The sequence below is a fragment of the Podarcis melisellensis genome (assembly GCF_964234715.1).
Source record: "Podarcis melisellensis genome assembly, chromosome: 10".
Taxonomy (NCBI): Eukaryota; Metazoa; Chordata; class Lepidosauria; order Squamata; family Lacertidae; genus Podarcis; species Podarcis melisellensis.
Window position 1 is genome coordinate 13,046,663 of NC_138542.1, and position 13,834 is coordinate 13,060,496.

At 41.9% G+C, this 13,834-nt stretch overlaps 1 long non-coding RNA gene across 1 annotated transcript; it reads right to left on the reverse strand.

Moving 5' to 3' along the window:
- Nucleotides 1–226: 226 nt before the first annotated feature.
- On the reverse strand, nt 227–12,202 carry LOC309379744. Its single transcript, XR_014172628.1, has 2 exons — nt 12,007–12,202; nt 227–618 (listed from the first exon to the last, which is right to left on the reverse strand). It is a non-coding gene; the product is annotated as an uncharacterized lncRNA (long non-coding RNA).
- Between the last annotated feature and the right edge of the window lie 1,632 nt (nt 12,203–13,834).

Consider the following 13,834-nt stretch of genomic DNA (forward strand, 5'->3'; position numbering starts at 1 on the left):
CTTTAGCTCAGGGTTTCCCAAACTGTTTTTGGACTACAACTCCCATCATCCCTAGCTAGCGGGTATGGGATAATAAGAATTGTAGTCCAAAAACAGTTGGAGACCCAAGTTTGGGAAACTCTGCTCTAGCTGGAGAGTCTGGGAATTGAACCTGGCACATTTTGCATGGAGAACAGATGCTTTTCTCCTTCCTTCTGACCTCCCCCAAAATTAAAGAGGCTAGGACTCTCTGACTCCCTCCCCATAATCAGAGAGGACTTTATTGAGACAATAGTTTGGACATGGGATAGCAGAGCTTCCTTAGCAGATCTCAGACAATGGGGAGAAGCATATGGAGATGTTGTACTTTCAGATACTCCTCAGGTGGAAGTCATGAGTTTCATGTTGATTGGGTATATGTTGGCCACTAGAAATAATTGTTGCATGCTAGCTTCTGTCAAGTGGGTGCGACATGGAGATTCAGCTTTTTTCAACAAGGGGCACCACAGGGTTTTTATTTTTCACAGCTTCTCCCTATGCGTGTCTACAAAACAGGACATCAAGTTAAATGGCACTTACTCCCAAGAGTGTAGGCATCAGAGTGAAGCCTTCATCCAGCAGTTTTCAGAACTCTTGCACCTAGTTGAAAGCAAAAATAGAGGCTGCCATTAAACTAAAGGCAAAGGGCATTGTAAGTCCATGCAACTCGTAAATGATATAGAAATAAAGGGCAGGCATAGCTATTAAGCATACAGGTATTAGTTGAAATAGAGTCATTTTTCATTGCCAACACGTCTGTCTGGTCTTGTTTTTTCTTCTTCTGGAATTCACTCTAATTCTCGAGAGTAAGGCAAATTTTAGAATAAGTACTGCTTGACATTTACCTTTCCATATATGATAGATATTTGAAAATGAGCATCTGTCAGTGCTCCAGCATCAAAATTAAATTCGCCTTCTGATTAGCCATGCAAATAGCTTGGCCTAGTAATCTCTGCAGCATCTCTTTGGTACTCTGAGACGCCCCTCAGCATTAAGGAATTGTCACTTATCAGTATACTTACCAATTACCATAACGCAAAGGACATTCAAAAAAAGAATGTTAAAGGTTCCGATGATATTAATTTGCCTCCTTCTCTGGTGAATTTCAATTCATATGTGAACATCCATTTACAATGCTGAGAAAGGAATTCTCCTTTCTCCTGCGCAGGCTCTTGGTGACTGTATCTTATTGTGTTGCTATTTTTAAATAAGATACAGCTGCCCTTAAACAATATACACTGTGTTTCTAACACTCCAAATAAGACAGCTCAGTATTCATAGTGGAGATTGTTGTTTTACACATTTTTAACGTTATATAAATCTGGAGGCATAAGAACCATTTTTGGAAAACATCTGTCATTGCGCAAGTAATTAGGAGCATTCTTATTTGCTTTCTTTCCCTGTTAGTATGATTTTATATTTCTGCGCATTCCTTTTTGCAAACCTTTCAGCGTGGAATAAAGTGGCAAATTGTGATGTACATTTCTATAACTTGGAACAACATAGACCAGATCTACTGCTATTCATGATAATTTAGGACCTTTTTTTTTTTTTTTGGCTACTGAGCATTTAATTAAATGGATTGTCTCCCCGAAGCATCAAATCTATGTAAGCAAGGACTGTATATAAAGCAAGCCTGTCTCCCTTGCTAGCTTCATTTTGGGAGTTGTTAGTACTTCAGTACTTCTGATGCACAGCCACCTATGTCTTCCAAAGTGCACAAGGAAGTCACAGTGCATGCATGGTACCCCATTCTCTAACAGTGAAAAGGACACTGTAATAGCCCTATTCGGGCATTCAGCACCCATGCACAAAGAGAAACATACACAACTAGGTCTGACATCTTGGCAATGAACTGCATGCTGGACAGGCAACAACTTACTGTAAGGAATAAAAACGTCGCTTTTTCATAAAAGGTCAAAAGGCCTCAAACTGTTGCAACATCTGAGTAGAAGGGTGCAACAGCTAGCTAACGGCCAACTCACTTGGGGGCTTACCTTTACTGGCTTGGGGTTAGAAAAACAGGGCAGCTTGTTGCTAGAATGTGGTTTATCTAGACACACCAGCACGCTTTAGAGGGGGTAGAACTTGTGTACGCCTAAGGGGGTGGTCAAGGATTGGCTTTATCGCTTGGGTGTGTGAGAGCATAGGAACACGCTTCCTTATTTGAGTAATGTAATTAAGAGTGAAAGGGATGTGGGTGACGCTGTGAGTTAAACCACATAGCCTAGGGCTTGCCGATCAGAAGGTTGGCAGTTCGAATCCCTGCGACGGGGTGAGCTCCCGTTGCTCGGTCCCTGCTCCTGCCAACCTAGCAGTTCGAAAGCACGTCAAAGTGCAAGTAGATAAATATAGGTACCGCTCCAGTTGGAAGGTAAACGGCATTTCTGTGCACTGCTCTGGTTTGCCAGAAGTGGCTTAGTCATGCTGGCCACATGACCCGGAAGCTGTCTGCGGACACACGATGGCTCCCTCGGCCAATTGAGCGAGATGAGTGCTGCAAGCCCAGAGTCGTCCATGACTGGACCTAATGGTAAGGGGTCCCTTTATCTTTACCTAATTAAGAGCGAGGGTCCCTCAATTCAGGCGAATGGGAGATGTCAACAGGGGAGGTACCTTCCCACTCAGGGGAAGGTGATATAAACTTGTCTTTTACTCAACTTGGTTCTGCCTGTATTGGGACACCAGTGTTTTATTTCCAGTGCCAGTCTGCAAGGGGCTGCTTCTACATACACAGAACATACAGGGTTCCAGCTCAAGGGGGGAGCCAATATGAATATTGCAGGTTTTACCTCCGTCGACATGCTCCAAATGTATAGACAATGTGGGCTGTGAGAGCAGGGCCGGTGGATGGGAGCCACCTCTCTCTGATTCTCCTGCACACTATTCATTGTTAACCATGTGGAGACTGAGGACCTAAGTGGGCTTATAGCAACAAGTTGAGAGCCAAAAGCTTAGTTCTTAATGGCCATTATGCTAGAGAAGGAAAATTTGGTATACTGAACAAAGAAAGGCACACTCAGCCAGTTTTAGTGTATTTGCAAGGGGAAATCATCCTTGCCTGATACTACATTAGCTCCCAGTATGTTTCCAAGCACATTTCAAAGTGTTGGTGTTGACCTTTAAAGCCCTAAACAGCCTCTGCTCAGTATACCTGAAAGAGCGTCTCCACCCCCATCATTCTGCCAGGACACTGAGGTCCAGCGCTGAGGGCCTTCTGGCGGTTCCCTCACTGCGAGAAGAAAAGCTACAGGGAACAAGGCAGACGGACTTCTCGGTGGTGGCACCTGCCCTGTGCAACACCCTCCCATCAGATGTCAGAGATAAAGAACTACCTGACATTTAGAAAACATCTGAAGGCAGCCCTGTTGAGGGAAGTTTTTAATGTGTGACATTTTAATGTGTTTTTAATCTTTGTTGGAAGCCGCCCAGAGTGGCTGGGTGGGGTACAAATAAATTAATAATAATAATAATAATAATTACATGGTATTACCAGATTTGTCTCACAGAGGCTTGTGCAAAATTGAGCATTCTATGAATCAAGTACACATGACCACAGATCGCTGTGAGTCAGGCTGGATTGGCTCAGAGCAATCTGTGACTGTCAGGGGGACAAGCATCTGGTAGGAAAGAGAGACAGGCAGGGCAGGAAAGCTGCATGGTAAAGGCTGAGATCTACCTTCTGTTTAGGTCAAGATCATGGCTTTCTTCCCTGCCCAACACTCCATTGGATTGATGCTGTTGAGCAGGGACATCGATCCTGTGAGGTACCATTTCTGTTCCTGTGGGTTGGAGTGTGAAGAAGCACCTACACAGGACCCATTTCTGCACATTGTCATTAGGAGTCTCCAGATCAGCAAATTTTGTCCAAAGGGGGGGGGGGAGAGGATGTCAAACAACGCCTGCAGAAAAGGATTTCTGTTTTTAGCATGTGGAAAGCTGAGCTATGGGACTCCTTGCCATAGGGAAATCTCAGCAGCAAAGAATTTAGCCATTTCCAAAGGTGGATTAGAAATCAGATGTCTGTAATTGCCAGCTAGTTATGCCAAACTCTGCCTCCATCTGGCGCCATTTTGAGACTGGTGAGCCTCAGTAATTTTCAGCCATTTGAAGCACGTAGGAAGTCCAAGAATCCCTGCAGTATGCCAGTGCAACAATGTTCACCCAAATCCCTCTGTTGTTGCTTTTTAAATCTGCAGTTACAGAAATAGGGTGTCCAAAGAAAACATGTTGCTTTGCTGAGGTAAAATAAACACATAATTGCCCTGGAAAGTCCAGTAAAAAGAGCTGTACATTTAACACATATTTCTTAGTAGCGATAACTCTGGAAATACTGTAGCTGGTTTGATGAATACCAAACAGCTTTATCTTTCATCTTTTATTTCCCCCCCTCAATACATGATGGTTATTAGGACAAATCCTTTCATTCACACAGAGAAGATCGGGAATGTCTGATAGGAGTTGTTCTACCAAACATCAGCACTTTGCTAAAAGAAGAAATTCAGTGTGGTGTACCATGGTCAGAAGGCAAGACCTGAGCAATGGGGACCATGATTCAATCCCCACACAGTCATGAATCTGACTGTGTAACCTTGGGTCAGACCCCATATCTCAGCCTACCTGCCAGGAGCACAACAGCCATGTGAAGTAGATTCAGGCGAAGGCATGGTAACTGAACCAAGGTCATCTAAGCAGCTTCACAACTTGTAAAAATCCCATGTATATTGCCTGCAGCTCTTTAAAAGAACAGCAGGATATAAAGGTGATGCATAAATACATACATAAACAGTTTGCTAATAGCTTGATGCAAATAGAGAGAACATTTTGCACACTCATAAACCTGAAAAAGTTCTCCTGATTATAAGCTTCTCCACCCCTGTTGATGTCAACTTCTACATGCTTTGATATGGAAAGCAGTTAACTATACTTAAAAAAAAAAAAAGACAACCTATAAAAACCCTCTTTGATGCCAAAGCCTCCAGTAAAATAGTTATTTAATTTGTTCACAGACCTGTAGGCAGAAAAAATGCTCTGACAGAATCTTCACCCTAAGACATTATTAGGAGTGTAATGTAATTTTGTCAACTCTGTCTTCTGGTTCCAGTTCTGGGGTTTGGAAGAAACTCTTTTAATCAAGGCAATTATGCGATTGTTGTTCTGAAATTCCAATATACTTGTTGAATTATGTTAAGTGCTGTATACTGTGCTATAAAATGGTGCCAATTAAAGAGAACTCATCATGGTGTCTCCCAGGTGCCCTCAACCTGGTGTCCTTGATATATTTTGGACTGCAATTCCCATCGGCACTGGCCAGTACATGCAAGCTAGGACTTATGATAATTGTAGCCCAAAACATACGCAGGGCAACAGCTTCTGTTCTTATTTAGGCTGTTATGCCCTGTTTTGTATGCTTCATTACCATTTGACACAAGATTTTTGTGTTTTATCATTTCTATTACATACCTTCCAACATTTCTCTGATGAAAATAGGGACGTCCCACTCTATAATGTTAATTTTACTATTTATACCCCACACATCTGACAGGGTTTCCTCAGCCACCCTGGGCAGCTTCCAACATATATAAAAACATAATAAAACATTAAACATTAAAAAAACAAAAACACAAAAAACTTCCCTATACAGAATTGCCTTCAAATGCCTCGGGGGTTGGATAACTCCATAGCCTCCAACATTTTTCCAATGAAAATAGGGACATCCTAAGGAAAAGTGGGACATTCCAGGATCAAATCAGAAACCAGGACGGTTTCTCTAAATCAGGGATGTCCCTGGAAAATAGAGACACTTGGAGGGTCTGCCATTATGTCTTAGTATTATTGATACTGTTTTTTCTGGTGGATGACAATGGAAAACAATTCTTTGTGTGGAAATAATTTGGGAGAATCTGCAAAAAGCACAGCAGACTTTCATGATAAGTTTCCAAACACTTCTGAAGATTAATACTAATGGTGGTAGTTCTTTTGCACCCATACCTGAGATAATGTCCTTTACAATACAATCAATTCTGAGTTCAGCAGTAATCTCAGGGCCAGTGGATTGGAGCCTTGTAGTTTATTCTGAAGTGGACCTGAAACTAGGAATGGGCATATTAGCCTATTTCTATACTGTGCTACTTTTGCATGCATTCGAACACAAGTCAGTTCCATCCCATTTTCTGCATTTTTTTTTAAAAAAAAACACACATTAAAAATGCATTAAGGTTATACATGTTTTCACACATTGTCCCATAAAATATGCAATTTTTTTAACATTTCCGCTATAAAATACTCAGTTTTGTTTGCTTTCCTACACATTCTCCCTGGCATTTTATCAAAAAACTAAACCTAATTGCAAAATCGGGAGAAGTACATAATATGATTGTTAACTTCATTCAAATATGTATAAGAAACTGAATTAGCTTAGTTTACTTTACAATCCAGACTGAACAAGATTCTTCTCCAACTCTGTTGGTATCTCCATTGTTTTTGGTGGAACAGAATTGCCTCCTAAATTTTGTAGTTTTTTCTCCAGGATCTTCTGGGTAATAATACCTTCAGCGTGAATTTAGTGGCTTCTGACATGGAAGAACAATGGGTGCATAGGAGTTACCTTGAAAACCAGGTTCATACCTGCTAAGTTTAAAATATCTAAACAATGATATAGATCATTCCCTTATCTTGATGACTTTATCCTTCTTGCCACTTGACTAATGAAAGCCAAGGATATTTTAATGCTTTCCTTCATTGTAAATAGCTTTTTCAGAGCTAATCTGCAGCAATAAATTGGGCTCATATAAAGGCAAGCATGCATTGCAAAATCATCATGGACTTACTCAAATATGACAGATATGAGACCAAAGTTGGGCTGTCCTGGGCTGGAACCTAGCTGAGTGAACTTCCTATGACTATGTATGGATCAGAGCAAATATCTAACTAGTTCATCATTCTGTTCTTATATTGACCAACCAGATGCCTATGGAAGTCCACAAGCAGGACATGAATATTCAGAGGCATAGGTATCTGGAAATAACCTACGGTTTGGCCAGGCCTGGTATAAATACTCAGAGTTCTTCCTGGTTGAGTGATCAATATCTTCTAGCAACTCTCCAACGCCAGACTCGGACTGATGTGGAGAAATCTGGAAGTCCAGATTCGGAGAAGATATTCACGGCCCTGACAATAGATATAATATTCCATAAAGCTCTCTACAGTGAGACCCATTGTTAGGATAATTCTATCTCCTTTCCAAATATATAACCAGTATGTTATTCAACTGAACAAATGTAATTTGTATGCAGCCTTAATCATGCACACTTTTTAGAAACTGGCATCAGGCACTAAGTACAATCCTGTCAAATGGCTGGCAGAAGATTAACTCTGACACCTAATGACATGCCAAAGTCTGACAGAATAAGAACTTACTGTATAACCAGTGTCAATCATTCAGCAAGTGCCACTTCAAATGTTTATCCTGTTAGTGGAGACATCCATCTGTGCCAGAATTCAAAACACCGCCGTGCCTCGTTGAATGCGAAAAATGTGTTGAATGCGAAAGTGAAAGTACATGAAAATGTTCCAAGAGGATGTGTGTGAGTTTAAAGGAAAAGAGAACGGGAGAAAGCGTGGAGGAAGAAAGATACTTCCCACCCCATGGAAATATCCAGTGATTGTATTGACATTGCTCACTCACATTCTTTGTGCCAAAGATCTGATCCCTCAGCTTTCTACCATGTAAAGGATGGGTTCTGCGAGACCAAATAAGTCGTAACATAGAAGTGGCATAGCAGATGACTCCACACTCCCCTAGCATGCCTTCCCAAAGTGAAATCCTTGTTGATGTGTGGTGGTGTGGAGCATGTAACATATGAAGCCACCACAGACTGATTCAGAACATTGGTCCATATGTTTCATTATTGTCTACACTTCTGAAACCGAAATTCACAAATTTACACCTTAGTTTAGATGGAGGAGGTCCATATCTTACAGCATGGTCATCTCAAGAGAGGCTTCTTCCACCTCTAACTCGGCCAGATCATTTTGCATAGTTCTAGCCCAGGGATTCCTCCTTTATATCTCAATAAAATCCTACCATTTGTTAATTTCTAGAGTTTAGGTGAATCCCCCCAACCTATAAAAATATACTTATCTGAGAGGACCCTGAGAAAACATGCACAGCATTGAACACATAGTTACGTTTTAGAATGCAAAAAGAAAGAGCAATTTAGAATAATTCTTCCCTTTTTAAGTCAAAAAAGTGTCTGCCTCATCCTCCAAAAATTTGGGACAGGACCAATGGACTGTTTTATTTTAAGTCTCATTCTGCATGACTATTGGGCCCCAAATGTTATTTGTAAATCCAGTCATCCTATGACTCAAGAACACAATTTATGCAGGAACACACTGAATTACTCACTTTATTCTAGTTGATGTGTGGTGGTGAAAAACATGTAACCTATGCAGCCACCTTATATTGAGTCAGAACATTGGTCAATATGTTTCATTACTGTCTACAGTTCTGAAACTGATACGGGGGGAAATGGAAGAGGCCGTCTTGACTCCGGTATGACTCCCCTTTATCACATAAAGGTAAAGGGACCCCTGACCATTAGGTCCAGTCGTGAGTGACTCTGGGGTGGCGGCACTCATCTTGCTTTATTGGCCAAGGAAGCTGGCGTACAGCTTCCGGGTCATGTGGCCAGCATGACTAAGCTGCTTCTGGCAAACCACAGCAGTGCACAAAACACCGTTTACCTTCCCACCAGAGTGGTACCTATTTATCTACTTGCACTTTGACGTGCTTTCGAACTGCTAGGTTGGCAGGAGCAGGGACCGAGCAACGGGAGCTCACCCCATTGTGGGCAGTCGAACCACCGACCTTCTGATCGGCAAGTCCTAGGCTCAGTGGTTTAACCCACAGCGCCATCCACATCCCTTCTTTATCACATACACAGCCCCAAAAGACAACAACAGAATCCTCTGACAGCATACAAATCAATATGGCTAACTCGACCCACCCACCCAGAACAAATCTCACTCACCCCAACTTCTCTCACTATCAAGGAAATATAACAAGCGAATAGAAAGAGAACCTACCCAAGCGACGTTGACACTAAACCCCACACATACACTAAGCAAATAAATATAAGCTTTACCATGTCACCCACTCTCTCCAGAGGTGGAGCTAGCTGCTTCGGCACCCAGAGCAGCCCATGGGGGAGGGGCTAGCAGCCCATGGGGTGCCACTGCACATGTCCTGGGGGGGTGCCAGTGGTGGTGGGTGTCCTGGGGGGTGACTCCTGCGGCAAATTCACACACCCCTTTGGGATGACACCAGGGGCGGACCACCCCCTCTTTTCTCCACCAGTGCCTCTCTCCCCCATCTTTTTCTTCCCAACCTTATACTGCATATAACTCTAATATCTCACAAGAAATGTAATAGACCTGTAGAAAACACAACCTGGAAAAGAGACAATGCGTGTACTTTTGCAAACTAAGAAAATATTCAATAAAAAATAAAAAAGCAGAAGAAAAATATTGTCTACACCAGGGGTAGGCAACCTAAGGCCCGGGGGCCAGATTCCGCCCAATCGCCATCTCAATCTGGCCCATGGACGGTCCGGGAATCAGCCTGATTTTACATGAGTAGAATGTGTCGTTTTATTTAAAATGCATCTCTGGGTTGTTTGTGGGGCCTGCCTGGTGTTTTTACATGAGTAGAATGTGTCCTTTTTATTTAAAATGCATCTCTGGGTTATTTGTGGGGCATAGGAATTTGTTCATTATTATTTTTTCAAAATATAGTCTGGCCCACCACATGGTCTGAGGGACAGTGGACAGGCCCACGGCTGAAAAAGTTTGCTGATCCCAGTCTACATTGAGTGACACTAGATCCCCAATGCAAGAACTTTCCCTAGCCCTGCCTGGAGATACCAGAAATTGAATCTAGGTCTTCTGAATGCAAGTCAGATGCTCTGCATCTGAACTCTGTCCCTTCCCCAGTTGGGTCTTCCTTAGCTCCCTTGCTATCTCAGCGATGGCTCATCCATCTATGGCCTAAGAACCATTACAAAATGAGGCTGCCCTCTTTCTAAACAAGGCATTTGCAGTAAGCCACTTGCATGGCACGGTGAAACAGAAGTTCCTGAAAACACACATAAATGAAGTTGACTCTTGCAAAAATTCACAGCGTGAATCGCTTCTTGTTTACTAATGCTCTCAGTTAAAAGCTTTGCAACTCCGACTAGTGGAAATTAGCTCAAGATTCAAAATCTCAGTAGGACAGGGATGGTGCTTTCCTGCTAGGAAGATGAAGACGAAACCTGCTGAGACCACACCACAACTGTTGGTTGCTTTGCTCTCAAGCTTTCCTACAGATGCTTTTTGAAAACCGGGGAGAAAACATAGCTCCTTTCCCACAATAATTTCTCCTTTGTTGTCATTGCTTTGTATGAAAAAAAGAAAGGAAAGGAAAGATAAGCTACTGTCTGCCTCCTGGGTGCACCGAAGCAAGAACTGGAAATTGTTATGTAGTTGTCCCTTTGTTGCGGTGTGGAAAGAGGATGGCCACAGGAACAACACAGGGAGTTCCAGCTATTCAGTGTGAATTTAATACAGTGGATTACATGAAAATATGGACAAGCCCATAGGTTTTTATTGAGCCAGCTTCCATTGGCACAAAAGGCCAGATGTTTGTGAGTTACATTCCAAGTGTAGTCCAGAAGAATGGGCAGGCTGCTAATTCTCAGTGTTGCACGATAAAGAGTGCTGTGTGACTCATAATAACTTGCAGAGGGCGTGCCTGTATTTTTAGGTTAGCGTGGCCCAAGAGGACAGAAATAGCTTGCCCAGTGGATAGAATTACACTGCCAGCCCACTCTGATAAGTGGCAGTGTCCCTGCAAGGAACCTAGTGTTGTGGCTTCCCTCTGCTCCTGCCTAAATAACCCAAATAACCTGTAAACTCAAATAATGCTTCTGCAGAGAAGATTTCTTGTTGCCTCTCTAGGCAATTCACTGCCCTGGGCTTGGGGCTCTCCAGACAGCCTCCTCTGATAATTTTGCTATTTCTCTCTCTCTCGCTCTCTCTTGTGTAATATTTTTATTAATTTTCACAAAAACAAAAACTACATTAAAAAGGCATAAAATAAAACATTTAAAACAACTGTATATACAATCCATATTAAATCCACAGTATGCCCTGAACTTCCCTCCACCCGCTCCCTTGGTTCCTTTATAATATTTGCATTCACGCATGTCAATAAAGTCTTTATCTGTGATTACTTCCAATTTTGGTACATTGTCTATAATATTACAAGTGCTATTTAAAATTCTGCTAATGTATTAACTTGTGTACACTGCTTTTGTAAATATGCAATAAACATTTCCCATTTTTTAAATATTTGTTGTCATCTTGATTTCTAAGTTTCCCGGTTAATTTAGCCATTTCAGCACACTCCATTAATTTAATTTGCCAATCTTCTTTGGTGGGGACTTTTTCTTTCCAATGTTAGGCTAGCAATATCCAGGGAGCCGTTGTTAAATACATAAACCAATTCTTATATTCTTTAGGTAGATCCATTCCTGTACTACCTAATAGAAAGGCTTCTGGATTTTTAACAAAGGTTATTCTTAACATTTATTTCAATTCATTATATATCATTTCCCAGAATTTTTTAATAACCTTACACTGCTACCGCATATGATGAAACGTACCTTCCATTTCTTTACATTTCCAACACTTATTTTCTCTTGTTTTATACATATTTGCGAATTTAACTGGTGTTAAATGCCACCTATACATCATTTTCACATAATTCTCTTTAAGTAAGGTACACGCTGTAAATTTTAGATCATTCTTCCGAAGTCTTTCCTAATCTTTCACCTGAATATTATGTCCCACATCTTTTGCCCGATATTTTTGCTATTTCTCTGCATTACGCTTACTCGGATCTTTCAGTCACAACCGACCCCAGAGCAAAGTTGAATTACTCACCCTCAATTTTATCAGGGAGGGCCACCACTTATGTTCATTCCTCCCAGTCAGGAGTTATGCACCATTTCTCGTGCAGGTTACTAGTTACACAACCTCCAGGTTCAAAGGTTGCCTTACACCACAATCTTCTGTGACAAAACACCTGTTGCTGGGCAGCAACAATGGGAGAGTGCTCTTGTTTCCATGCACTGCTTCAGAGAGGTATCTGATTGGTCACTTTTGGAAACAGGACTAGATGAGCTTTTGGTCTGATGTTGTAGAACTCTCCTTTATGTTCTCATCAATGACTTGCAGAGACCTGGGGAAGGTGAGCTTCTTGTTGGAATTCCTGCTCCATGATTGCAGTCATGGGATTTTTGTCTATCACATGACGGTGTATGTTTTGACTCCACAGAGTGGGAAGTGATAAAGACAAGATGTTTTGTGTTACTGTGTTTCCTGAAGTGGGATTAGTGTCCCTTGCTCTCTTTCTCTTTGCTGTCTGATGCTAGAGAGAGAGGGAGCCATGTTGCAGTGCTCCGTGTGTTTTTATATGTAAATAAAGTAGATTAGTCAACATGCTGAGTTGCTGAGGTCTGTTACGCATGATGCGTAAACTCTGTGGATCCCTAAGTGTGCCGGTGTTGGTTGGCATCGGTCACTGTGATGTTTGGGCTGCAGAAAGCTTATGAAACTTCCAAATGAAAGACCAGGAAGGAGAGAACATGCCAGTCGGGCATGTGTCTCTGCCAGGGTCCTACTTGAGTGTAGGCTGAGCTCCTGACACTTCTCTGCCTACTTCCCACTCTTTTAGGACCACGTTACGCAAGGTAAGTTGGAAGTCCTACCAATATCAGTGGTACTTACTCTGTAGCAAGCCTAGGGCTGCTATTCTATACATACTTACCTCAGAGCAAAGTCCCATCAAACCCAGTGTGATCCCCCTTTATGTTAACCTGCACAATAGGCAGGCCTACTCAGAAGCAATTCCTCTAGGCACGCATAGGATTGTGCTATAGGGCTGTAATCCTATTTATTGTTACAGGCTACCCCAAACCCTGCTGAGCTGTGCACAGGGTTCCAGGGGTCTTTGCCTTCAGCCAGGGTCTTTGCTCCATTGGAGAAGTGAACATGTGACAGAGGCTGTCACAGCTTTAAGAAATATGATTTATTTACAAATTGACAGTTTAGATGGAGGGGGGTTCATATCTTACAGCATGATCATCTCAAGAGAGGCTTATTCCACCCCTAGCTTGGCCAGATCATTTTGCATAGACTAGCCCAGGGATTCCTCCTTTAGATCCCCTTTATATCTCAAATAATCAAAATCCTACCATTTGTTAATTTCTAGAGTTTTCTAGAGTAGATCTCCCAACCTATAAAAATATACTTATCTGGGAGGAACCTGGGTAAACATTCACAGCCTTGAACACTTGGATATGTTTTGGAATGCAAAAAAGAAAGAACAATTTAGAATAATTCTTCCTTTTTTTTTCAGTCAAAAAAGTGTCTGCCTCATCCATCAAAAATTTGGGACAGGATGATTTAGACCAATGGACTGTTCTATTTTATGTCTCATTCTGCATGACCATTGGACCCCAGATGTTCTTTGTAAATCCAGTCATCCTATGACTCAAGGACACAATTTATTTATGCAGGAACATGATGAATATTTACTCACTTTGTTCTTCAGTTTAACACATTCTGTTGCATCTGTAGACGAGTCTTCTTTATTTGTGCATTCCAATGTTCCAGCTTCACACTGAGTAGAAAGAAAACATCTTGCCATATTTTTCCGTGTAGAAGACACCCCCGTGTATAAGACACCCCCTACTTTTGGGAAAATGGG